Source organism: Bombina bombina, chromosome 5 (genome assembly GCF_027579735.1).
Source record: "Bombina bombina isolate aBomBom1 chromosome 5, aBomBom1.pri, whole genome shotgun sequence".
Lineage (NCBI taxonomy): Eukaryota > Metazoa > Chordata > Amphibia > Anura > Bombinatoridae > Bombina > Bombina bombina.
In genome coordinates this window covers 1,140,534,936-1,140,562,923 of record NC_069503.1, presented here as the reverse complement: position 1 = coordinate 1,140,562,923, position 27,988 = coordinate 1,140,534,936, and the positions used below count along the sequence as shown (strand labels likewise).

At 43.4% G+C, this 27,988-nt stretch overlaps 1 protein-coding gene across 1 annotated transcript in view; it reads right to left on the bottom strand.

The window, feature by feature from the left end:
- The window catches only part of LRRC24 (leucine rich repeat containing 24), a 516,058-nt gene extending 489,049 nt beyond the window's left edge, over window positions 1-27,009 (bottom strand). The window contains exon 1 of the mRNA XM_053715436.1: window positions 26,856-27,009. The gene's annotated coding sequence lies outside the window, so the exon portion shown is untranslated. The remainder of the gene's footprint in view (window positions 1-26,855) is intronic.
- Between the last annotated feature and the right edge of the window lie 979 nt (window positions 27,010-27,988).

Below are 27,988 nucleotides of genomic sequence, written 5' to 3'. Positions count from 1 at the left end.
GGGGAGGGAAGAGAGCTGTTTGGGAGGGATCAGGGGGTGGGATGTGTCAGGTGGGAGGCTGATCTCTACCCTAAAGCTAAAATTAACCCTGCAAGCTCCCTACAACCTACCTAATTAACCCCTTCACTGCTGGGCATAATTTACGTGTGGTGCGCAGCAGCATTTAGCGGCCTTCTAATTACAAAAAAGCAATGCCAAAGCCATATAAGTCTGCTATTTCTGAACAAAGGGGATCCCAAAGAAGCTTTTACAACAATTTGTGCCATAATAGCACAAGCTGTTTGTAAATAATTTCAGTGAGAAACCTAAAATTGTGAAAAATGTAAAGTTTTTTTTTTTAATTTGCTCGCATTTGGCGGTGAAATGGTGGAATAAAATATACCAAAATGTGCCTAGATCAATACTTTGGGTTGTCTTCTAACAAAAAATATATACATGTCAAGGGATATTCAGGTATTCCTGACAGATATCAGGGTTCCAATGTAACTAGCGCTAATTTTGAAAAAAAGTGGTTTGGAAATAGCAAAGTGCTACTTGTATTTATGGCCCTATAACTTGCAAAAAAAGCTAAGAACATGTAAATATTGGGTATTTCTAAACTCAGGACAAAATTTAGAAACTATTTAGCATAGGTGTTTTTTGGTGATTGTAGATGTGTAACAGATTTTGGGGGTCAAAGTTAGAAAAAGTGTGTTTTTTTCCATTTTTTCCTCATATTTTATTATTTTTTTTTAGTAAATTATAAGATATGATGAAAATAATGGTATCTTTAGAAAGTCCATTTAATGGCGAGAAAAACGGTATATAATATGTGTGGGTACAGTAAATGAGTAAGAGGAAAATTACAGCTAAACACAAACACTGCAGAAATGTAAAAATAGCCATTGTCATTAAGGGTAAGAAAATTGAAAAATGGTCCGGTCATTAAGGGGTAAAACAACTTTAAAATTCACTTTTATCATCACATTTGCTTTGTTCTCTTGGTATTCTTTGTTGAAAGCTAAACCTAGGTAAGGTCATATGCTAATTTCTAACCCCTTGAAGGCTGCCCCTATTCTCAATGCATTTGGCAGTTTTTCACAGCTAGAGGGCGTTAATTCATGTGTGCCACGCCCGTAAAGTTACTAATGAGAGGGCAAGGATTGGCTAGATGCAAGTCTGTCAAAAGAACTGAAATAAGGGGGAAGTCTGCAGAGGCTTAGATACAAAGTAATTGCAGAGGTAAAAAGTGTATTTCTATAACAGTGTTGGTTATGACAAACAGGGGAATGGGTAATAAAGGGATTATCTATCTTTTTAAACAATAATAGTTCTGGAGTAGACTGTCGCTTTAACCAACTGGTGTCTTCAGTGCCCAAACGCTTAATAAGTGTTGTTAAAACAAAAGGTGATGTTACAAAGTGGTAAACAGTGGACTGTTCCAACTTTTTGGAGTGTGTTGCAGTCATCAGATTTGAAATGAGTGTATATTTTCAAAAGTACATTATATTCACAATGTAAAACATCCAATAATGGGTTAACGATGGGTTTTCAATATACTACAGGGTGAATTAAATTTTCAAATGATTTTTTTTTCTTTCATTTTCCATACTGTCCCAACTTTTTAAGAATTGAGGTTGTAGAAATGTTATTATTGGGGTAGTTTAAAAACTGCAAACATTAGGGAGTACTAAACAGATATAAAAGGGGTCATTGTGACAAATTGTAAGCATATTTAAGTCATCCACAGAGAAGTCGGGGCTTTTGCAGTTTTTAACCAAGCAATACCATGCGGCTAGACAAATCTGGTTACGCAGTTTATGCTCATCGTCCAGTAACATTTTATTAGAGCAAATTAAAAGCCTAAACGTAGCCAGATGTTTCAACAGTAAGAGATAAAGCACTGACACCGCTCTACTGCTAGTTTCCATGCAATGCACAAGTCTAATGAAAGATTGTTCAGCAGGTGAAAACAAAGTAGATTAGAACACACTAGTGCTATACAGGCATGCCCAACACTAGTGCTATACAGGCATGCCCAACACTAGTGCTATACAGGCATGCCCAACACTAGTGCTATAGAGGCATGCCCAACACTAGTGCTATAGAGGCATGCCCAACACTAGTGCTATACAGGCACGCCCAACACTAGTGCTATACAGGCACGCCCAACACTAGTGCTATACAGGCACGCCCAACACTAGTGCTATACAGGCACGCCCAACACTAGTGCTATACAGGCACGCCCAACACTAGTGCTATACAGGCACGCCCAACACTAGTGCTATACAGGCACGCCCAACACTAGTGCTATACAGGCACGCCCAACACTAGTGCTATACAGGCACACCCAACACTAGTGCTATACAGGCACGCCCAACACTAGTGCTATACAGGCATGCCCAACACTAGTGCTATACAAGCATGCCCCACATTAGTGCTATATAGGCATGCCCAACAGGAGGAAGGAAACTTGTCAGATGTGTTTCATGTAAGCTGTATCAGTAAACACAAGGAGAACAGCCAGCGAGCAAATAAAACCACTTTATTCAATAAACATATTCAAATCCATGCAAACAGGTAAAGGGATCCATATGAAAACAGTGCCAGCAGCGTCACAGGTCAGCTGATGCATTTCGGCCAATGGTCGCAGTCATAGCTAATTGTATTTTATCAGTGACACCTGTTTATCTGGCTATTTAAAGGCACATTGCCTAACAATTATACAGTTAGCCAGTACAATATTCCTCTGCTAGCAAAATGTACCTCCTTTGTATAGGTATACTAGAAATACAAATTGACATCCATTTCCTTATTTAGCCACTATAACATTGAGTATTCAATAAAGAAAATTCAGAAGAACTCCCTGTGGTCTAGCAAAACCTCCCTATTGCCATCTTCTGATGTGTTCAATTACCTGAAATCTAAATGATCTAATATGTCCTTCATGGTACTGTTGGAATTGCCTTGAAATAACTGTATCTGGGTTTTCTGCATCTCAGATGTTCTAATACATGATGTACTGTACGTCCCACATACTGTACTTGACGTGCAGCTTAGTAGATTTATTACAAAATTTGTCAAACTCAAATAAAACGTAATATATTCTTTTGAGGTGTTACATAAAGTAAATTTAGCCTAGTGTAGCATATCCCCAACATTTACAAATCCTGCTTCCATATTTAACTCATCCGTTCCTATTAAGCCCAGATTCTGTATCTCTATTCTTCAATAAAGACGGACATAAGCTGTCTCTTAATGTTTGACCCTTCTGTATACAAATAAACAACCTCCTCTAAGCAGCTGTGACAATTTGTCATCAACACGACTGGTAATGCTTCTCTAACAATTGTTCACTCCTTTTTCATATTCTTTTTAATATGTTGTTGTGAACTAAAAATGTCGTTTCCCAGCAACATTTCCTATTTGCCTACCTCTCTTGCTATTAGTAGCTTTAATCAACTCAGATCTTGACTTGTGATCTACTACCTCTTTGCATTTGCTGCTCTTACGTCCTCCAGCTTTCTAAAAATGAAACCATAGAGATATTTTACTATTACTATTGTGATATTGTGAATGTGTTGTCCCAATCTGGTTATTTCAGTGACTTTAAAGAGAAATATGGGCCTTTGACAACACAATAGTTCTCTATCCTCATCATCACACACACAACACATAGAACATGCCACATATCTCATTCCGATAACTGCTCAAGTTGTGGAAGAACCTTGTGAGTTTACAATTTGTAGTGCAATATACATTTAGGAATCTCACTAATATAGTTTGTTTCTACAAAAACATATATTTGCTTTTGTATTCATTTTTTCTATATGCTCACTGGACTTGCTGATAAAAAAACTAGTTACAATGCAGGCCTTAATTTAATAAGGCAGAACACCATGGGGCTTGTCAAGAACCAAATGAAATAGAGTTTTTGCTGAGTACATACAGCATTTTGTGCCGGCCAGGGACCATTCTACTGCTGCCTCACTTGCAGGTGACATAAGGGCCAGGAGTGCAAATGTTTATTAACTTCTTGTATGCCAGAAATAGCTGAAAAACTGCTTTGCAAGTCTTTTTTACATCCATGAAAATAACCCCAACCCTATACTTAAACCTAGCCATAGATCTAAATATAAATATAGACAAAAATACTAGCTCTTAGCATTAACCCTAGCCCTATGTATAAAATTAACCCAAGGCCTAACCCTGACCATAACCATGATCCTAGCCTTAGCCCATACCCAGCCCATGACCCCAACCCTAACCAGGCCTAAGCTAACACTAGCTATAGTATTAATTGTAGCTCTATCCTTAAACATAACCCTAACCATGATAATAGCCTAACCTTGACCTTACCCTGACCCTAGACCTAGCTCTAATCTAAACTGTAACAAAGGCCCTCTACTTAACCCTACCCTACCACTATCCATAACCTTGCGCTAACCGTAGCCCTAAATATGACTCCTACTCTTATCATGGTCCAAACCCTAATCATGATACTAGATATAAATCTATAACTGGCCATATCCTTACACCATGTCCGACCTGTTAAATCTAACCCTAAACATAAAGCTAGGCCAAAACACTAGCTTTCGCCTTTACCCTTACCATAACCATTACTATAGCCTTCACCCTATCTCTATATTTGTTCCTAGCCCTAACCCATACCCCAACCATAACCATAACCATGATCCTAGTCGTAAACTTGACCTTAAAGGGACATAATACTCATTGCTAAATTATTTGGAAGTGATGCAGCATAACTGTAAAAATCTGACAAGAAAATATCACCTGAGCATCTCTATGTAAAAAAGGAAGATATTTTACCTCAAAATTTCTTCAGCTCACCAGAGTGCTGTGTAAACAATTATACTTCAGCTGCTGTCAGTTGAAAAAAACAATAGCCAATTGCCAACAAACAATAGCCAATTACTTTAGCAGTGCTAAATTAATATTTTGGCTTTGCTGTGATCTCATGAGATTTCACTGAAATCTCATTAGATTTAATTTAAGTTACTTAAACTGAATAGGAAAATAGCATGACAAGTATCCTGAGTGGCTGTTTGAAGTCTCTTTACAGTGGGGTGTGAATACTTAGGACATTTGAGGTAAAATATCTTTTTTACATAGAGAGGTTAAGGTAATATTTTCTAATCACCTTTTTACAGCTATCCTGCATCACTTTAATGTGCTTCAACTTTTGCATATCATGTCCCTTTAACCTAACCCTAGACATAACCATTGCGCTCAACCTAATCATAGCCTAGCCTAGTGCGATCAATAAACTCTGCACTAACCATGACCCTGGTAACCCTACCACTAGCCATGAATCTAACAAGCCCTAGCCATTCCCCTGGACTCAACTCATAAATCCAGGCATAACCATGACCCAAACCCCAAATCTAAAAATGTCTCTAATTCCAGACCCAACTCCAATTCTAACCATAATAACTTACCATATACTGTAATCAGTATGTCTTATCCCTAAAACTATCTTTAGTATGTCTTATCCCTAAAACTATCTAACACTATTACTAACCCTAATACTAGTCCCAACCTGAACACTAGCCCCAATTGGACCCTATTCTGTAAGCCTAACCCTGACTATAGCTCCACCCTTAGACCTAAATCAAGCCCTGATCATAGTCTTCGAGGCATATTTATCAAATGTCTGTTGGACCTGATCCGACAGTGCGGATCAGGTCTGACAGACATCGCTGAATGCGGAGAGCAATACGCTCTCCGTATTCAGCATTGCACCAGCAGCTCTTGTGAGCTGCTGGTGCAACGCCGCCCCCTGCAGACTCGCGGCCGCTGGGGGGTATCAATCAACCCGATCGTACTCGTTCGGGTTGAATTGCGGTGAACTCTGTCTGCCTCATCAGAGCAGGCGGACAGGGTTATGGAGCAGCGGTCTTTAGACCGCTGCTTCATAACGGCTGTGTCTGGTGAGTCTGAAGGCTTGCCAGAAACACGGGCCCTCCAGCTCCATTCGGAGCTTGATAAATCGGCCTCTTCACCTCAACCCCTGACACTAACCCTATCCTGTAAGCCTAACCATGACCCTAGCCCCTAACACTAACCCTATCCTGTAAGCCTAACCCTGGTGTCTTACCCTGACCCTAGCATCTAAAATTAACCCTATCCTGTAAGCCTAAACCTGACCCTAGCCCCTAACACTAAACCTATTCTGTAAGCCTAACCCTGACCCTAGCCCCTAACACTAACACTAAACCTATCCTGTAAGCCTGACCCTAGCCTTTAACACTAACCCTATCCTGTAAGCCTGACCCTAGCCACTAACCCTACCTATCCTGTAAGTCTGACCCTAACCTTATCCTGCAAGTCTTACCCTTACCCTAGCCCCAAACACTAACCATACCCTGTAAGCTTAATTATGACCCTGGCACCTAACACTAACCCTCTCCTGTAAGCCTAATCCTGACCCTAGCCCCTAACACTAACTCTATTCTGTAAACCTAACCCTAAACCTAGCCACTAACCCTAACCCTATCCTGTAAGTCTAACCCTGACCCTAGCCCCTAACACTAACCCTATTCTGTAAGCCTAACCTTAGCCCTTACCACTAACCCTATTCTGTAAATCTAACCCTGACCATAGCTCCACCCTTAGACCTAAATCAAGCCATTATCATAGTCCCCACCTCAACCCCTAACACTAAAACTATCTTGTAAGTCTAAACCTGACCCTAGCCCTTAACACTAACCCTATCCTGTAAGCCTGACCCTAGCCCCTAACACTAACCCTATCTATCCTGTAAGTTTAACCTGACCCTAGCCCCTAACACTAACCCTATCTTGTAAGCCTAACCCTGACTCTAGCCCCTAACTCTAACTGTATCCTGTAAACCTTACCCTAGCCCCTAACACTAACCCTATCCTGTAAGCCTGACCCTAGCACTAACCATATCCTGAAAGCCTAACCCTGACCCTAGTCCCTAACACTAACCCTATCCTGTAAGTCTAACCCTAGCCCCTAACAAATTCCAGTAAGCCTGACCCTAGCCCCTAACACTAACCCTATCCTGTAAGTCTAACCCTAGCCCCTAACACTAACCCTATCCTGTAAGCCTGACCCTAGCCCCTAACACTAACCCTATCCTGTAAGTCTAACCCTGACCTTAGCCCGTAACACTAACCATATCCTGTAAGCCTGACCCGGACTATAGCTCCACCCTTATACCTAAATCAAGCCCTTATCATAGTCCCAACCTCAACCAATAAAATCAACTCTATCCTGTAAGCCTAACCCTGACTCTAGCCCCTAACACTAACCCTATCCTGTAAGCCTAACCATGACCCTGGCACCTAACACTAACCCTATCCTGTAAGCCTAACCCTGACCCTAGCCCCTAAAACTAACCCTATCCTGTAAGCCTAACCATGACCCTAGTCCCTAACACTAACCCTATTCTGTAAGCCTAACCCTGACACTAACCCTAACCTGTAAGCATAACCCTGACCCCTAAAACTAACCCTATACTGTAAGCCTGACCCTAACACTAACCCTATCCTGTAAGCCTAACCCTGACCATAGCCCCTAAAACTAACCCTATCCTGTAAGCCTAACCCTGACCATAGCCCCTAACACTAACCCTATCCTGTAAGCCTAACCCTGACCATAGCCCCTAACACTAACCCTATCCTGTAATCCTAACACTGACCCTAGCCGCTAACACTAACCTTATCCTGTAAGCCAAAACCTAACCCTAAACCCTAACACTAACCCTATAATGTAAGCCTAACCCTGACCCTTTAGCACCTAACACTAACCCTATCCTGTAAGCCTGACCCTAGCCCCTAATACTAACCCTATCCTGTAAGTTTAAGCCTGACCCTAGCCCCTAATACTAACCCTATCCTGTAAGTTTAAGCCTGACCCTAGCCCCTAATACTAACCCTATCCTGTAAGTTTAAGCCTGACCCTAGCACCTAACACTAACTCTATTCTGGAAACCTAACCCTGACAGCTAACACTAACCTTATCCTGTAAGTCTTACCCTGACCCTAGCCCCTAACACTAACCCTATCCTGTAAGTCTAACCATGACCCTGGCAACTAATACTAACCCTATCCTGTAAGCCTAACCATGACCCTAGCACCTAACCCTAACCTTATCCAGTAAGCTTGACCCTAGCCCCTAACACTAACCCTATCCTCTAAGCCTAACCATGACCCTGGCAACTAATACTCACCCTATCCTGTAAGCCTCACCCTGGCCATAGCCCCTAACATTAACCCTATCCTGTAAGCATTACCCTATCATCTAACACTAACCTTATTCAGTAAGCCTAAGCCTGACCCTAGCCCCTAACACTAACTCTATCCTGTAAGCCTGACCCTAGCCCCTAACACTAACTCTATCCTGTAAGCCTGACCCTAGCCCCTAACACTTACTCTATCCTGTAAGCCTGACCCTAGCCCCTAACACTAACTCTATCCTGTAAGCCTAACCCTAACTCTAGCCCCTAACACTAACTGTATCCTAACACTAACTGTACCCTAACCCTAACCCTGTAAACCTGACCCTGGCAACTAACACTAACCCTATCCTGTAAGCCTGACCCTTACGCTAGCACCTACTACTAACCTTATCCTGTAAGCCTAACCCTGGCCCTAGCCCCTAACACTAACCCTATCCTGTAATCCTGACCCTTACCCTAGCACCTAATACTAACCATTTCCCGTAAATCTAACCCTGACCCTAGCCCCTAACCCTATCCTGTAAGCCTAACCCTGACCGTAGCCCATAACACTATCACTATCCTGTAAGCCTAGCCCTAGCCCCTAACACTAACTCTATCCTGTAAGCATAACCCTGACCCTAGCCCCTAACACTAACTCTATCCTGTAAGCCTGACCCTAGCCCCTAACACTAACTCTATCCTGTAAGCCTGACCCTAGCCCCTAACACTTACTCTATCCTGTAAGCCTGACCCTAGCCCCTAACACTAACTCTATCCTGTAAGCCTAACCCTAACTCTAGCCCCTAACACTAACTGTATCCTAACACTAACTGTACCCTAACCCTAACCCTGTAAACCTGACCCTGGCAACTAACACTAACCCTATCCTGTAAGCCTGACCCTTACGCTAGCACCTACTACTAACCTTATCCTGTAAGCCTAACCCTGGCCCTAGCCCCTAACACTAACCCTATCCTGTAATCCTGACCCTTACCCTAGCACCTAATACTAACCATTTCCCGTAAATCTAACCCTGACCCTAGCCCCTAACCCTATCCTGTAAGCCTAACCCTGACCGTAGCCCATAACACTATCACGATCCTGTAAGCCTAGCCCTAGCCCCTAACACTAACTCTATCCTGTAAGCATAACCCTGACCCTAGCCCCTAACACTAACCCTATCCTGTAAGCCTAACCCTGGCCTTAGCCCCTAACACTAACCCTATCCTGTAAGCCTGACCCGTACTATAGCTCCACCCTTATACTTAAATCAAGCCTTTATCATAGTCCCCCACCTCAACCCCTAACACCAACTCTATGCTGTAAGCCTAACCCTGACCCTAGCCTCTAACACTAACCCTATCCTGTAAGCCTAACCCTGACCCTAGCCCCTAACACTAACCCTATTATGTAAACCTAACCCTGACCCTAGCCCCTAACACTAACCCTATTATGTAAACCTAACCCTGACCCTAGCCCTTAACACTAACCCTACCCTTTAAGTCTAACCTTGACCCTGGCACCTAACACTAACCCTATCCTGTAAAGCTAACCCTAACCATAGTTTCACCCTTAGACCTTAATCAAGCCCTTATCATAGTCCCCACCTAAACCTCTAACACTAAAACTATCTTGTAAGCCTAAACCTGACCCTAGCCCCTAACACTAACCCTACCTATCCTGCAAGTCTAACCCTGACCCTAGCCCCTAACACTAACCCTATCCTGTAAGCTTAACTATGACCCTAGCTCCTGACACTAGCCATATACTGTAAGCCTGACCCTAACACTAACCCTGTCCTGTAAACCAAACCCTGACACTAGCCCCTAACACTAACCCTGTCCTGTAAGCCTAACTATGACCCTAGCTCCTGACACTAGCCCTATCCTGTAAGGCTGACCCTAACACTAACCCTGTCCTGTAAGATTAAGTCTGACCCTAGCCCCTAACTCTAACCCTATTCTGTAAGACTAATCCTGTAAGTCAAACCCTGACCCTAGCCCCTAACACTAACCCTATTTTGTAAATCTAACCCTAGTCCCTAACACTAACCTTATCCTGTAAGTCTAAGCCTGACCCTAGCCCCTGACACTAACCTTATACTGCAAGCCTAACACTAACCCTAGCCTGTAAGCATGACCCTGACCCCTAACACTAGCCCTATACTGTAAGTCTAACCCTGACCCTAGCCCTAAACACTAAACCTATCCTGTAAGTCTAACCCTGACCTTAACCCCTAACAATTTCCGGTAAGCCTAAACCTGACCCTAGCCCCTAACACTAACCCTATACTGTAAGTCTAACCCTGACCTTAGCCCCTAACCATATCCTGTAAGCCTGACCCGGACTATAGCTCCATCCTTATACCTAAATCAAGCCCTTAACATAGTTCCCACCTTAACCCCTAACACCAACTCTATCCTGTAAGCCTAACCCTGACCCTAGCCCCTAACACTAACCCTATCCTGTAAGCCTAACCCTGACCCTAGCCCCTAACACTAACCTTACCTAGCCTGTAAGTCTAACCCTGAACCTAGCCCCTGACACTAACCCTATACTGTAAGCCTAACACTAACCCTAGCCTGTAAGCATGACCCTGACCCCTAACACTAGGCCTATACTGTAAGCCCGACCCTAACACTAACCCTGTCCTGTAAGCCTAACCCTGACCCTAGCCCCTAACACTAAGCCTATCCTGTAAGCCTAACTATGACCCTAGTCCCTTACACTAACCCTATCCTGTAAGCCTAACCCTGACCCTAGCCCCTAATACTAACCATATCCTGTAAGCCTACCTATGACCCTAGTCCCTTACACTAACCCTACCTATTTTGTAAGCCTGACCCTAGCCCCTAACACCAACCCTATCCTGTAAGCCTGACCCTATCCTGTAAGCCTAGCCCCTAACACTTACCCTATCCTGTAAGCGTAACCCTGACCCTAGCCCCTAACTTTAACCCTATTCTTTAAGCCTAATTCTGTAAGTCGAACCCTGACCCTAGCCCCTAACACTAACCCTATTTTGTAAATCTAACCCTAATCCCTAACACTAACCTTATCCTGTAAGCCTACCCATGACCCTAGCCCCTGACACTAACCCTATACTGTAAGCCTAACACTAACCCTAGCCTGTAAGCATGACCATGACCCCTAACACTAAACCTATCCTGTAAGTCTAACTCTGACCTTAACCCCTAACAATTTACGGTAAGCCTAAACCTGACCCTAGCCCCTAACACTAACCCTATCCTGTAAGTCTAACCCTGACCTTAGCCCCTAACACTAACCATATCCTGTAAGCCTGACCCGGACTATAGCTCCACCCTTATACCAAAATCAAGCCCTTAACATAGTCCCCACCTCAACCCCTAACACCAACTCTATCCTGTAAGCCTAACCCTGACCCTAGCCCCTAAAACTAACCCTATCCTGTAAGCCTAACCATGACCCTGGCACCTAACACTAACCCTACCTATCCTGTAAACCTAACCCTGACCCTAGCCCTTAACACTAACCCTACCCTTTAAGTCTAACCTTGACCCTGGCACCTAACACTAACCCTATCCTGTAAATCTAACCCTGACCATAGCTCTACCCTTAGACCTTAATCAAGCCCTTATCACAGTCCCCACCTCAATCCCTAACACTAAAACTATATTGTAAGCCTAAAACTGACCCTAGCCCCTAACACTAACCCTACCTATCCTGTAAGTCTAACCCTGACCCTAGCCCCTAACACTAACCCTATCTTGTTAGCCTAACTATGACCCTAGCCCCTGACCCTAACCCTATACTGTAAGCCTAACACTAAACCCTAACCTGTAAGCATGAGCCTGACCCTAACACTAACCCTGTCCTGTAAGCCTAACCCTGACTCTAGCCCCTAACACTAACCCTGTCCTGTAAGCCTAACCCTGACCCTAGCCCCTAACTCTAACCCTATCCTGTAAGTCTGCCTCTACCCCCTAACACTAACCATATCCTGTAAGCCTAACTATGACCCTAGTCCCTTACACTAACCCTACCTATTTTGTAAGCCTGACCCTAGCCCCTAACACTAACCCTATCCTGTAAGCCTGACCCTATCCTGTAAGCCTAACCCTGACCCTAGCCCCTAACACTAACCCTATCCTGTAAGCCTAACCATGACCCTGGCACCTAACACTAACCCTAAGCCTAAACCTGACCCTAACACTAACTCTATCCTGTAAGCCTGACCCTAGCCCCCAACACTAACTCTATCCTGTAAGCCTGACCCTAGCCCCTAACACTAACTCTATCCTGTAAGCCTGACCCTAGCCCCTAACACTAACCCTATCCTGTAAGCCTGACCCTAGCCCCCAACACTAACCCTATCCTGTAAGCCTGACCCTAGCCCCCAACACTAACCCTATCCTGTAAGCCAAACCCTGACCCTAGCCCCCAAGACTAACCTTACCTATCCTGTAAGTCTGATCCCAACCCTATCCTGTAATCCTGACCCTAGATCCTAACACTAACCCTATCCTGTAAGCCTAACTATGACCCTATTTTGTAAGTCTAACCCTGACCCTAGCCCCTAATACTAACCCTACCTATCCTGTAAGCCTAACACTAACCCTGACCCTAGCCCCTAACACTAACCCTATCCTGTAAGCCTAACACTAACCCTAGCCCCTAACACTAACCCTATCCTGTAAGCCTAACACTAACCCTGACCCTAGCCCCTAACACTAACCCTGTCCCTAACACTAACCCTATCCTGTAAGCCTGACCCTAACACCAACCCTATGCTGTAAGCCTGACCCTAGCCACTAACCCTATCCTGTAAGCCTAAACCTGACGCTAACACTAACCATATCCTGTAATTCTGACCCTGACAGCTAACACTAATCCTATCCTGTAATTCTGACCCTAGCCCCTAACACTAACCCTATCCTGTAAGGCTGACCCTAACACTAACCCTATCCTGTAATTCTGACCCTGACAGCTAACACTAATCCTATCCTGTAATTCTGACCCTGACAGCTAACACTAACCCTATCCTGTAAGGCTGACCCTAACACTAACACTATTCTGTAAACCTAAACTTGACCCTAGCCCCTAACCATATCCTGTAAGCATAACCCTGACGCTAACACTAACCCTATCCTGTAATTCTGACCCTAGCCCCTAACACTAACCCTGTCCTGTAAGGCTGACCCTAGCCCCTAACACTATTCTGTAAGCCTAAACCTGACCCTAGCCCCTAACCCTATCCTGTAAGCCTAAACCTGACCCTATCCTGTAAGCCTAAACCTGACCCTAGCCCCTAACCCTATCCTGTGAGCATAACCCTGACCCTAACCCCAAACCTAGCCATAACGCTAGACCTAACCCTATAACTAATTGCAATCTTGACCAACAACATCACAGTCAGCATATTGCTTCTTTGACAGACGGACACCCTTTATATAGAGACCGGGCAAAAACAACAATTATGCAGCTTTGTGCAACAAGAAAAAGTGTGATCAGTCACAGAAACATACAGCGCTAGCAACATCACATACATTACAGTAAACCTAATTAGCAAGTGACATTTAACATGGATATTTTTTATTAGTAACGTGTTCTTATTCTTTTTTTGTAACCACTTTAAACTGTGACTGCGCTAGCTCACAGGATGAATAACAATGTAATTACTACTGTGTCTGTCATGTGCATGCTCTGTGGGCAGTTTCCTAACACTGTTCACGCTATGGACAACCTGCAGCACATTGCACAGTAATCAGCTGCTCACACTAAGGACAATTTGCAGCATATTGCACAGTAATCAGCTGCTCACACTAAGGGCAGTATGCAGAACATTGCACAGTAATCAGCTGCTCACAGTAAGGACAACCTGCAGCATATTGCATAGTAATCAGCTGCTCACACTAAGGAAACCTGCAACACATTGCACAACATTCATCTGCTCACACTAAGAACAGACTGCAGCACACTTCACAGTAATCAGCTGCTCACATTAAAGACAACATGCAGCTTATTGTACAGTAATCAGCTACTCACACTAAGGGCAGTATGCATTATATTGCCCAGTAATCAGGTGCATACACTAAGGGCAGTATGTAGCACATTGCACAGTAGTCAGCTGCTTACACTAAGGGCAGACTGTAGCAGATTGCACAGTAATCAGCTACTCACACTAAGGGCAGTATGCATCATATTGCACAGTAGTCAGCTGCTTACACTAAGGGCAGACTGTAGCACATTGCACAGTAATCAGCTGCTCACACTAAGGGCAGTATGTAGCACACTGCACAGTAGTCAGCTGCTTACACTAAGGACAGACTGCAACACATTGCACAGTAATCAGCTGCTCGCACTAAGGGCAGTATGTAGCACATTGCACAGCAGTCAGCTGCTTACACTAAGGACAGACTGCAGCACATTTAACAGTAATCAGCTGCTCACACTAAGGACAATTTGCAGCATATTGCACAGTAATCAGCTGCTCACACTAAGGGCAGTATGCAGAACATTGCACAGTAATCAGCTGCTCACAGTAAGGACAACCTGCAGCATATTGCATAGTAATCAGCTGCTCACACTAAGGAAACCTGCAACACATTGCACAACATTCATCTGCTCACACTAAGAACAGACTGCAGCACACTGCACAGTAATCAGCTGCTCACATTAAAGACAACATGCAGCTTATTGTACAGTAATCAGCTACTCACACTAAGGGCAGTATGCATTATATTGCACAGTAATCAGCTGCATACACTAAGGGAAGTATGTAGCACATTGCACAGTAGTCAGCTGCTTACACTAAGGTCAGACTGTAGCAGATTGCACAGTAATCAGCTACTCACACTAAGGGCAGTATGCATCATATTGCACAGTAGTCAGCTGCTTACACTAAGGGCAGACTGTAGCAGATTGCACAGTAATCAGCTGCTCACACTAAGGGCAGTATGTAGCACATTGCACAGTAATCAGCTGCTCACACTAAGGGCAGTATGTAGCACATTGCACAGCAGTCAGCTGCTTACACTAACGACAGACTGCAACACATTGCACAGTAATCAGCTGCTCGCACTAAGGGCAGTATGTAGCACATTGCACAGCAGTCAGCTGCTTACACTAAGGACAGACTGCAGCACATTTAACAGTAATCAGCTGCTCACACTAAGGGCAGTATGCAGCACATTGCACAGTAATCCGCTACTCACACCAAGGACAGTATGTAGCTCATTGCACAGTAAACAGCTACTCACACTAAGTCTGACCCTGACCCTAGCCCCTAACACTAATCCTATCCTGTAAGCCTAACCATGACCTTAACACTAACCCTATCCTGTAAGCCTAAACCTGACCCTAACACTAACCCTATCCTGTAAGCCTGACCCTGACCCTAGCCCCTAACACTAACCCTATCCTGTAAGTCTGACCCTAGCCCCTAACACTAACCCTATCCTGTAAGTCTGACCCTAGCCCCTAACAATAACCCTATCCTGTAAGTCTGACCCTAGCCCCCAACACTAACCCTATCCTGTAAGCCTAACCCTGTCCCTAGCCCCTAACACTAACCTTACCTATCCTGTAAGTCTGACCCTGACTCTAGCCCCTAACACTAACCCTATCCTGTAAGCCTAACTATGACCCTATCCTGTAAGCATAACCCTGTCCCTACTTATTTTGTAAGGCTGACCCTAGCCCCCAACACTAACCCTATCCTGTAAGCCTGACCCTAGACCCTAACCCTATCCAGTAAGTCTAACCCTGACCTGTAAGTCGAAGCCTGACCCTAGCCCCTAGCACTAACCCTATCCTGTAAGCCTAACCCTGAACCTAACACTAAATCTAGCCTGTAAGCCTGACCCTAACCCCTAACACTAACTCTATCCTGTAAGCCTGACCCTAACCCCTAACACTAACTCTATCCTGTAAGCATAACCCTAACCCTAGCCCCTATCACTAACCCTACCCTGTAAGTCCAACCCTGACTCTAGCCCCTAACACTAACCCTATCCTGTAAGCATAACCCTGACCCTAGCCCGACACTATCCCTATCCTGTAAGCCTAACACTAACCCTGACCCTAGCCCCTAACACCAACCCTGTCCTGTAAGCCTAACTATGACCCTATACTGTAAGCCTAACTATGACCCTAACCCTGACCTTAGCCCCTAACACTGACCCTACCCTGTAAGTCCAACCCTGACTCTAGCCCCTAACACTTACCCTATCCTGTAAGCCTAACTATGACCCTATCCTGTAAGTCTAACTATGACCCTGACCTTAGCCCCTAACACTGACCCTACCCTGTAAGTCCAACCCTGACTCTAGCCCCTAACACTAACTCTATCCTGTAAGCCTAACCCTGACAGGATAGGGTTTCTTACACTAAGGACAGACTGCAGCACATTGCACAGTAATCAGCTGCTCACACTAAGGGCAGTATGTAGCACATTGCACAGTAATCAACTTCTCACACTAAGGGCAGTAGGCAGCACATTGCACAGTAATCAGCTGCTCACACTAAGGGCAGTATGCAGAACATTGCACAGTAATCAGCTGCTCACAGTAAGGACAACCTGCAGCATATTGCATAGAAATCAGCTGCTCACACTAAGGAAACCTGCAACACATTGCACAACATTCATCTGCTCACACTAAGAACAGACTGCAGCACACTTCACAGTAATCAGCTGCTCACATTAAAGACAACATGCAGCTTATTGTACAGTAATCAGCTACTCACACTAAGGGCAGTATGCATTATATTGCACAGTAATCAGCTACTCACACTAAGGGCAGTATGCATCATATTGCACAGTAGTCAGCTGCTTACACTAAGGGCAGACTGTAGCACATTGCACAGTAATCAGCTGCTCACACTAAGGGCAGTATGCAGAACATTGCACAGTAATCAGCTGCTCACAGTAAGGACAACCTGCAGCATATTGCATAGAAATCAGCTGCTCACACTAAGGAAACCTGCAACACATTGCACAACATTCATTTGCTCACACTAAGAACAGACTGCAGCACACTGCACAGTAATCAGCTGCTCACATTAAAGACAACATGCAGTTTATTGTACAGTAATCAGCTACTCACACTAAGTGCAGTATGCATCATATTGCACAGTAAGCGGCTGCTTACACTAAGGGCAGTATGTAGCACATTGCACAGTAGTCAGCTGCTTACTCTAAGGACAGACTGCAGCACATTGCATAGTAATCAGCTGCTCACACTAAGGGCAGTATGCAGCACATTGCACAGTAATCAGCTGCTCACACTAAGGGCAGTATGCAGCACATTGCACAGTAATCAGCTACTCACACTAAGGGCAGTATGTAGCACATTGCAGAATAGTCAGCTGCTTTCTTACACTAAGGGCAGACTGCAGCACATTGCACAATAATAAGCTACTCACACTAAGGGCAGTATGTAGTACATTGCACAGTAATCAGCTGCTCATACTAAGGGCAGCATGCAGCACATTGCACAGTAATCAGCTGCTCACACTAAGGGCAGTATGTAGCACATTGCAGGGCAGTCAGCTGCTTTCTTACACTAAGGACAGACTGCAGCACATTGCACGGTAATCAGCTGCTCACACTAAGGGCAGTATGTAGCACATTGCACAGTAATCAGGTGCTCACACTAAGAGCAGTATGCAGCACATTGCACAGTAATCAGCTACTCACACCAAGGACAGTATGTAGCTCATTCCACAGTAATAAGCTACTCACACTAAGGGCAGTATGTAGCACATTGCACTGTAATCAGTTGCTTACACTAAGGACATGCTGCTGCACATTGCACAGTATTCAGCTGCTGATACTAAGAACATTCTGCAGCACATTGCACAGTGAGAAGAGTCTATGAATAGACCTCAGTATATTATACCCTTAGCAGTATGACCATTAATCTCACATGTAACAAAGCATAAACAGCGCTGCTCTAGGCGCAGCATTTGGTGTGCGCAGCCTATGCTCAGTGCTTAATGGAAAAGAACCGCTGGCTGCAGACAAGGTTGTACCATATCCTAATTATACTGTGTGTCTGGAAGCTTAGTACCTGCAGCTGCTTCAGGATGGTGTTTCACAGATTTCTCTGAGACACCCGCAGTAAGTGGCACTAGCCTGAAAGGGCCGGTGCTGGTCAGTACCTGAATGCATGTGCACATACAGTCAGCTCATGCAGAACCATGGTGCACGTTATATGAACTAATGAAATATGAATAGTTACAAATGCTCTAGAGCAGAAAATGATATAGAGTTGTGCTCCTGCTTCCCAAGCATATGTAAGTAGAGGTAAGTTTCCTGCAATGTCTGGGCAGGTAGGTACCCTGACATGAGAGATATACATTGTGGTATCTGTGTATTAGGCAATAAATACATATTACTTGTGAGGTTGCTCAGGGACCTTATTGTAAATGTGAGATTGCGTCACTTATCTCTCCTAGCGGTTAGTTAGTGAGGGTTCCTGCTATTAAAGGGACACGAAACCTAAAAATCTTCTTGTGACTCAGACAGAGAGTTTTGTTCCCATGATATTCTTTGTTGAAGAGATACCTTGGTGGCATCTGGATCACTACATGGCAGGAAATAGCGCTGCCCTCCAGTGCTCTTGCAAAAGGATAACATTGTTATAAAACTGCTGCAATATAGTGCACCAGAAACGGGTCGGCTCCTAAGCTTATGTCCCCGCTTTTCAATATAAGATAAAGAGAGAACAAAGAAAAACTGATAACAGAAGTAAATTAGAAAGTTGTTTGCTGCTCTATCTGAATCATGGAAGACAAATGTTGGGTTTCATGTCCCGTTCATATCTACAGCAAGGTGCCCAATACATAACATCTGGCACATCACATGATAAATAGCAGTCACACCTGGGAGCCGCGCGTGTAAATGTAATTCCCCTGTCACCGCGCGTGTAAATGTAATTCCCCTGTCACCGCGCGTGTAAATGTAATTCCCCTGTCACCGCGCGTGTAAATGTAATGCACCTGTCACCGCGCGTGTAAATGTAATGCACCTGTCACCGCGCGTGTAAATGTAATGCACCTGTCACCGCGCGTGTAAATGTAATGCACCTGTCACCGCGCGTGTAAATGTAATGCACCTGTCACCGCGCGTGTAAATGTAATGCACCTGTCACCGCGCGTGTAAATGTAATGCACCTGTCACCGTGCGTGTAAATGTAATGCACCTGTCACCTGGCATCGCTTCTGAAGTTCAATTATTTCATCTCTTAGCGCTCAGCTACGCGACCTGGCGCAACAGAGTGCTCAGAGATGAAAAGGCAGGACATACTGAGCGCGCACAGCTGCATCTACACGCTGCGCACCGCTCCGCTTGCAGTGTGTCACAGCCTTTATTCTATTCTAGAGGTGCGCTCAGGATCTACCACCTACACCTCAGCGCAGAATGTGCAATTCATAAAGACTATGTTGCCCCAGTGAATTCTGCTGCTATGGCTGACAAGGTTCAGGCAAGTTGGTTTCACAAGAAATTAGATTCATGAACGGGTTTTTTATTCATTCTAGGCCCAGGGTTTTCTAGTAAATGAAGGCAAGAGGAAAGCATCTTCATATCAGTAAAGTAGGAAAACAAAATGATTTGCCCTGGTAACTGTAAAGTTAAATAAAGTAACAAGTTGCTGTGGAGATGTATTTGCATAAAGGAACAGGAGTGTGCCCTGGTGTATGTGCATAAGAAATGAAAAGGTGCATCAGCTGTATATCTGTAGTGAGTGAGTGTTACCTGTGTATCTAGTGCTGTAGTGAGTGAGTGTTACCTGTGTATCTAGTGCTGTAGTGAGTGAGTGTTACCTGTGTATCTAGTGCTGTAGTGAGTGTTACCTGTGTATCTAGTGCTGTAGTGAGTGAGTGTTACCTGTGTATCTAGTGCTGTAGTGAGTGTTACCTGTGTATCTAGTGCTGTAGTGAGTGTTACCTGTGTATTTAGTGCTGTAGTGAGTGAGTGTTACCTGAGTATTTAGTGCTGTAGTGAGTGAGTGTTACCTGAGTATCTAGTGCTGTAGTGAGTGTTACTTGTATATCTAGTGCTATAGTGAGTGTTACCTGAGTATCTAGTGCTGTAGTGAGTGTTACCTGAGTATTTAGTGCTGTAGTGAGTGAGTGTTACCTGTGTATCTAGTGCTGTAGTGAGTGAGTGTTGCCTGTATATCTAGTGCTGTAGTGAGTGTTACCTGAGTATTTAGTGCTGTAGTGAGTGAGTGTTACCTGAGTATCTAGTGCTGTAGTGAGTGTTACCTGTGTATCTAGTGCTGTAGTGAGTGTTACCTGTATATCTAGTGCTGTAGTGAGTGTTACCTGAGTATTTAGTGCTGTAGTGAGTGTTACCTGTATATCTAGTGCTGTAGTGAGTGTTACCTGTATATCTAGTGCTGTAGTGAGCGTTGCCTGTATATCTAGTGCTGTAGTGAGTGTTACCTGTATATCTAGTGCTGTAGTGAGTGTTACCTGTATATCTAGTGCTGTAGTGAGTGTTACCTGAGTATTTAGTGCTGTAGTGAGTGTTACCTGTATATCTAGTGCTGTAGTGAGTGTTACCTGAGTATTTAGTGCTGTAGTGAGTGTTACCTGTATATCTAGTGCTGTAGTGAGTGTTACCTGAGTATTTAGTGCTGCAGTGAGTGAGTGTTACCTGAGTATCTAGTGCTGTAGTGAGTGTTACCTGTATATCTAGTGCTATAGTGAGTGTTACCTGAGTATCTAGTGCTGTAGTGAATGTTACCTGTATATCTAGTGCTATAGTGAGTGTTACCTGAGTATCTAGTGCTGTAGTGAGTGTTACCTGTGTATCTAGTGCTGTAGTGAGTGTTACCTGTGTATCTAGTGCTGTAGTGAGTGTTACCTGGGTATCTAGTGCTGTAGTGAGTGTTACCTGTGTATCTAGTGCTGTAGTGAGTGTTACCTGTATATCTAGTGCTGTAGTGAGTGTTACCTGTATATCTAGTGCTGTAGTGAGTGTTACCTGTATATCGAGTGCTATAGTGAGTGTTACCTGTGTATTTAGTGCTGTAGTGAGTGTTGGCTGTATAGTGCTGTAGTGAGTGAGTGTTGGCTGTATAGTGCTGTAGTGAGTGCGTGTTGGCTTTAGATGTAGTGCTGTAGTGTATATGTAGCGGGCATTGGCTGTATATCTAGTGCTGTAGTGAGTGAGTGTTACCTGTATATCTAGTGCTGTAGTCAGTGGGTATTAGCTGTGTGTTTAGTGCTGTAGTGAGTGAGTGTTAGCTGTATATCTAGTGCTGTAGTGAATGAGTGTTGGCTATGTATCTAGTGCTGTAGTGAGTGTTGGCTTTATATGTAGTGCTGTAGTGTATATGTAGTGGGCATTAGCTGTGTATCTATTGCTGTAGTGACTGTTATTTGTGTGTATAGTGCTGTAGTGAGTTAATGTTAGCTATGTATCTAGTGCTGTACTGAGTGAGCGTAAGCTGTATGTCTAGTGCTGTAGTGAGTGAGTGTTGTCTGTGTGTTTAGTGCTGTAGTGAGTGGGTGTTGGCTGTATATTTATTTAATACTGTAGTGAGTGAGTGTTATGTGTGTATCTAGTGATGTAGTGAGTGAGGGTTGGCTTTATATGTAGTGCTGTAGTGTATATGTAGTGGGCATTGGCTTTGTATGTATTGCTGTAGTGAGTGTTATTTGTGTGTATAGTGCTATAGTAAGTGAATGTTAGCTGTGTATCTAGTGCTGTACTGAGTGAGTGTAAGCTGTATATCTAGTGTTGTAGTCAGTGAGTATTAGCTGTGTGTTTAGTGCTGTAGTGAGTGAGTGTTAGCTGTATATTTAATACTGTAGTGAGTGAGTAAGTGTTGGCTGTGTATCTAGTGCTGTAGTGAATGAGTGTTGGCTATGTATCTAGTGCTGTAGTGAGTGTTGGCTTTATATGTAGTGCTGTAGTGTATATGTAGTGGGCATTGGCTATGTATCTATTGCTGTAGTGAGTGTTATTTGTGTGTCTAGTGCTGTAGTGAGTGAGCGTTGGCTGTATATTTAATACTGTAGTGAGTGAGTGTTACCTGTGTATCTAATGCTGTAGTGAGTAAGTGTTGGCTGTGTATCTAGTGCTGTAGTAAGTGAGTGTTGGCTGTGTATCTAGTGCTGTAGTGAGTGTTGGCTGTATAGTGATGTAGTGAGTGATGGCTGTATATTGCTGTATTGAGTGCGTGTTGGCTTTATATGTAGTGCTGTAGTGCAGTGATTTTTAACCTTTTTTTTTGCCGTGGCACACTTTTTTTACATTAAAAAATCCTGTGGCACACCACCATCCCAAAATTTAAAAAAAATCACACATTGTAGCCTAATACAGCATATATATATACACATACACACAAACACACACACATACTGTATGTAGTAGCCTAATACAGCATATATATATACACATACACACAAACACACACATACTGTATGTAGTAGCCTAATACAGCACATATATATATACACATACACACAAACACACACATACTGTATGTAGTAGCCTAATACAGCATATATATATACACATACACACAAACACACACACATACTGTATGTAGTAGCCTAATACAGCATATATATATACACATACACACAAACACACACATACTGTATGTAGTAGCCTAATACAGCACATATATATATACACATACACACAAACACACACATACTGTATGTAGTAGCCTAATACAGCATATATATATACACATACACACAAACACACACATACTGTATGTAGTAGCCTAATACAGCATATATATATACACATACACACAAACACACACACATACTGTATGTAGTAGCCTAATACAGCATATATATATACACATACACACAAACACACACATACTGTATGTAGTAGCCTAATACAGCATATATATATACACATACACACAAACACACACATACTGTATGTAGTAGCCTAATACAGCATATATATATACACATACACACAAACACACACATACTGTATGTAGTAGCCTAATACAGCATATATATATACACATACACACAAACACACACATACTGTATGTAGTAGCCTAATACAGCACATATATATATACACATACACACAAACACACACATACTGTATGTAGTAGCCTAATACAGCACATATATACACACATACACACAAACACACACATACTGTATGTAGTAGCCTAATACAGGATATATATATACACATACACACAAACACACACATACTGTATGCAGTAGCCTAATACAGCATATATATATACACATACACACAAACACACACATACTGTATGCAGTAGCCTAATACAGCATATATATATACACATACACACAAACACACACACATAATGTATGCAGTAGCCTAATACAGCACATATATATACACATACACACAAACACACACATACTGTATGTAGTAGCCTAATACAGCATATATATATACACATACACACAAACACACACATACTGTATGTAGTAGCCTAATACAGCACATATATATATACACATACACACAAACACACACATACTGTATGTAGTAGCCTAATACAGCACATATATATATACACATACACACAAACACACACATACTGTATGTAGTAGCCTAATACAGCACATATATATATACACATACACACAAACACACACATACTGTATGTAGTAGCCTAATACAGCACATATATATACACATACACACAAACAAACACACATACTGTATGCAGTAGCCTAATACAGCACATATATATACACATACACACAAACACACACACATACTGTATGCAGTAGCCTAATACAGCATATATATATACACATACACACAAACACACACATACTGTATGTAGTAGCCTAATACAGCACATATATATATACACATACACACACACACACATACTGTATGTAGTAGCCTAATACAGCATATATATATACACATACACACACACAAACACACATACTGTATGCAGTAGCCTAATACAGCATATATATATACACATACACACACACACACACATACTGTATGCAGTAGCCTAATACAGCACATATATATATACACATACACACACACACACATACTGTATGTAGTAGCCTAATACAGCATATATATATACACATACACACAAACACACACATACTGTATGTAGTAGCCTAATACAGCACATATATATATACACATACACACAAACACACACATACTGTATGTAGTAGCCTAATACAGCATATATATATACACATACACACAAACACACACACATACTGTATGCAGTAGCCTAATACAGCATATATATATACACATACACACACACAAACACACATACTGTATGCAGTAGCCTAATACAGCACATATATATATACACATACACACACACACACATACTGTATGTAGTAGCCTAATACAGCATATATATATACACATACACACACACAAACACACATACTGTATGCAGTAGCCTAATACAGCATATATATATACATATACACACAAACACACACATACTGTATGTAGTAGCCTAATACAGCACATATATATATATATACACATACACACAAACACACACATACTGTATGTAGTAGCCTAATACAGCATATATATATACACATACACACAAACACACACATACTGTATGTAGTAGCCTAATACAGCACATATATATATACATACACACAAACACACACATACTGTATGTAGTAGCCTAATACAGCACATATATATATACACATACACACAAACACACACATACTGTATGTATTGTGCTGTTATGCCCCCTACAAACTACCCCTGCACTGGGAGTAAAAAACAAGCAAAGTTTAAAAAATATGTCACACTGTTGTCAGTCTGCCGTGGCACACCTGAGGATCTCTCACGGCACACTAGTGTGCCACGGCACACTGGTTGAAAAACACTGCTGTAGTGGGCATTAGCTGTGTATCTATTGCTGTAGTGAGTGTTATTTGTGTGTATAGTGCTGTAGTGAGTTAATGTTAGCTATGTATCTAGTGCTGTACTGAGTGAGCGTAAGCTGTATGTCTAGTGCTGTAGTGAATGAGTGTTGGCTGTGTGTTTAGTGCTGTAGTGAGTGAGTGTTGGCTGTATATTTAATACTGTAGTGAGTGTTATGTGTGTATCTAATGCTGTAGTGAGTAAGTGTTGGCTGTGTATCTAGTGCTGTAGTGAATGAGTGTTGGCTGTGTGTTTAGTGCTGTAGTGAGTGAGTGTTGGCTGTATATTTAATACTGTAGTGAGTGTTATGTGTGTATCTAATGCTGTAGTGAGTGAGTGTTGGCTGTGTATCTAGTGCTGTAGTGAGTGAGTGTTGGCTGTGTATTTAGTGCTGTAGTGAGTGAGTGTTGGCTGTGTGTTTAGTGCTGTAGTGAGTGAGTGTTGGCTGTATATTTAATACTGTAGTGAGTGTTATGTGTGTATCTAATTCTGTAGTGAGTAAGTGTTGGCTGTGTATCTAGTGCTGTAGTGAGTGAGTGATGGCTGTAAAGTGCTGTAGTGAGTGAGGGTTGGCTTTATATGTAGTGCTGTAGTGTATATGTAGTGGGCATTGGCTTTGTATGTATTGCTGTAGTGAGTGTTATTTGTGTGTCTAGTGCTGTAGTGAGTGAATGTTAGCTGTGTATCTAGTGCTGTACTGAGTGAGTGTAAGCTGTATGTCTAGTGCTGTAGTGAGTGAGTGTTGGCTGTGTGTTTAGTGCTGTAGTGAGTGAGTGTTAGCTGTATATTTAATACTGTAGTGAGTGTTATGTGTGTATCTAATGCTGTAGTGAGTAAGTGTTGGCTGTGTATTTAGTGATGTAGTGAGTGAGTGTTGGCTGTGTATTTAGTGATGTAGTGAGTGAGTGTTGGATGTATAGCTAGTGCTGTAGTGAGTGAGTGTTGGCTGTATAGCTAGGGCTGTAATTAGTGAGTGTTGGCTGTGTATTTAGTGCTGTAGTGAGTGAGTGTTGGCTGTATAGCTAGTGCTGTAGTGAGTGAGTGTTGGATGTATAGCTAGTGCTGTAGTGATTGAGTGTTGGCTGTGTATCTAGTGCTGTAGTGAGTGAGTGTTGGCTGTATAGCTAGGGCTGTAATTAGTGAGTGTTGGCTGTGTATTTAGTGCTGTAGTGAGTGAGTGTTGGCTGTATAGCTAGGGCTGTAATTAGTGAGTGTTGGCTGTGTATTTAGTGCTGTAGTGAGTGAGTGTTGGCTGTATAGCTAGTGCTGTATTGAGTGAGTGTTGGCTGTATAGCTAGTGCTGTAGTGATTGAGTGTTGGCTGTGTATCTAGTGCTGTAGTGAGTGAGTGTTGGCTGTATAGCTAGGGCTGTAATTAGTGAGTGTTGGCTGTATAGCTAGGGCTGTAATTAGTGAGTGTTGGCTGTGTATTTAGTGCTGTAGTGAGTGAGTGTTGGCTGTATAGCTAGGGCTGTAATTAGTGAGTGTTGGCTGTGTATTTAGTGCTGTAGTGAGTGAGTGTTGGCTGTATAGCTAGGGCTGTAATTAGTGAGTGTTGGCTGTGTATTTAGTGCTGTAGTGAGTGAGTGTTGGCTACGTATTTAGAATGTAGTCAGTGTTAGTTGTGTATATGTGTTGTGCTTGCTTGATTGTAGAGTGGCCCTCGCATGCAAACCACAGTAAGTACCCACCAGGTCCCGCACTAAGCACCCATCAGATTCCACACAATTTGCTATTAGAGGAGCAGGAATAAGCAAGAGGAACTCACCGGTGTCAGGGTTCCCTTGTGCTCTGGCATGCTGCTCCCTCTGTGCCATCCGTCTGTTCTCCTGTTAATCAGCCTCTGTATAAGCACAGCCGGTGCCACTGTCCCACATCCATAACCTGCTGGGCACACTATCCCTGTACCAGCCTGGGCACACTATCCCTGTACCAGCCTGGGCACACTATCCCTGTACCAGCCTGGGCACCCTATCCCTGTACCAGCCTGGGCACACTATCCCTGTACCAGCCTGGGCATGAGTATCAGCCGGGCACACTATTCCTGTACCAGCCTGGGCAAAAGTATTTTCGTGGCACACTATTCCTGTACCAGCCTGGGCATAAGTTTCTTCGTGGCACACTATTCCTGTACCAGCCTGGCATAAGTATCTGCCGGGCACACTATTCCTGTACCAGCCTGGGCATAAGTATCTAACTGGCACACTATTCCTGTACCAGCCTGGGCATAAGTATCTTCCTGGCACACTATTCCTGTACCAGCCTGGGCATGAGTATCTGCCGGGCACTCTATTCCTGTATCAGCCGGGCACACTCTTCCTGTTACAGCCTAGGCATGAGTATCAGCCGGGCACTCTATTCCTGTATCAGCCGGGCACACTCTTCCTGTTACAGCCTGGGCATGAGTATCAGCCGGGCACACTCTTCCTGTTACAGCCTGGGCATGAGTATCAGCAGGGCACACTCTTCCTGTTACAGCCTGGGCATGAGTATCAGCAGGGCACGATGTTCCTGTACCAGCCGGGCACACGCTTCCTATACCAGCCTGGGCATGAGTATCAGCCGGGCACACGCTTCCTGTAGTAGCTGCTAGTACAGTCTCTTCAGAGCATCAGCCGGGCTCCCGCTGCCTTCTCCATCCTCTCAGCTCTCTCCCAGCGCGGGCACAGCACACAGTCCCTGGCAGTGCCTTTTAACCTGATTGGTGACATAAGATGACATCAGCCACTGGCCTGGCCAACCGTAACGCGCCTGTGTGATGTCAATGCTCTGCAAGTGCAGCCACTTACTGTATTAACCCCTAGCGCTCTTCCAGCAGCCAAGAGACCCTGTGCAACATAATATAGTGCAACCCTAACAACCCCCTGTGCAATATAATGTAGTGCAGCCCTAACAACCCTC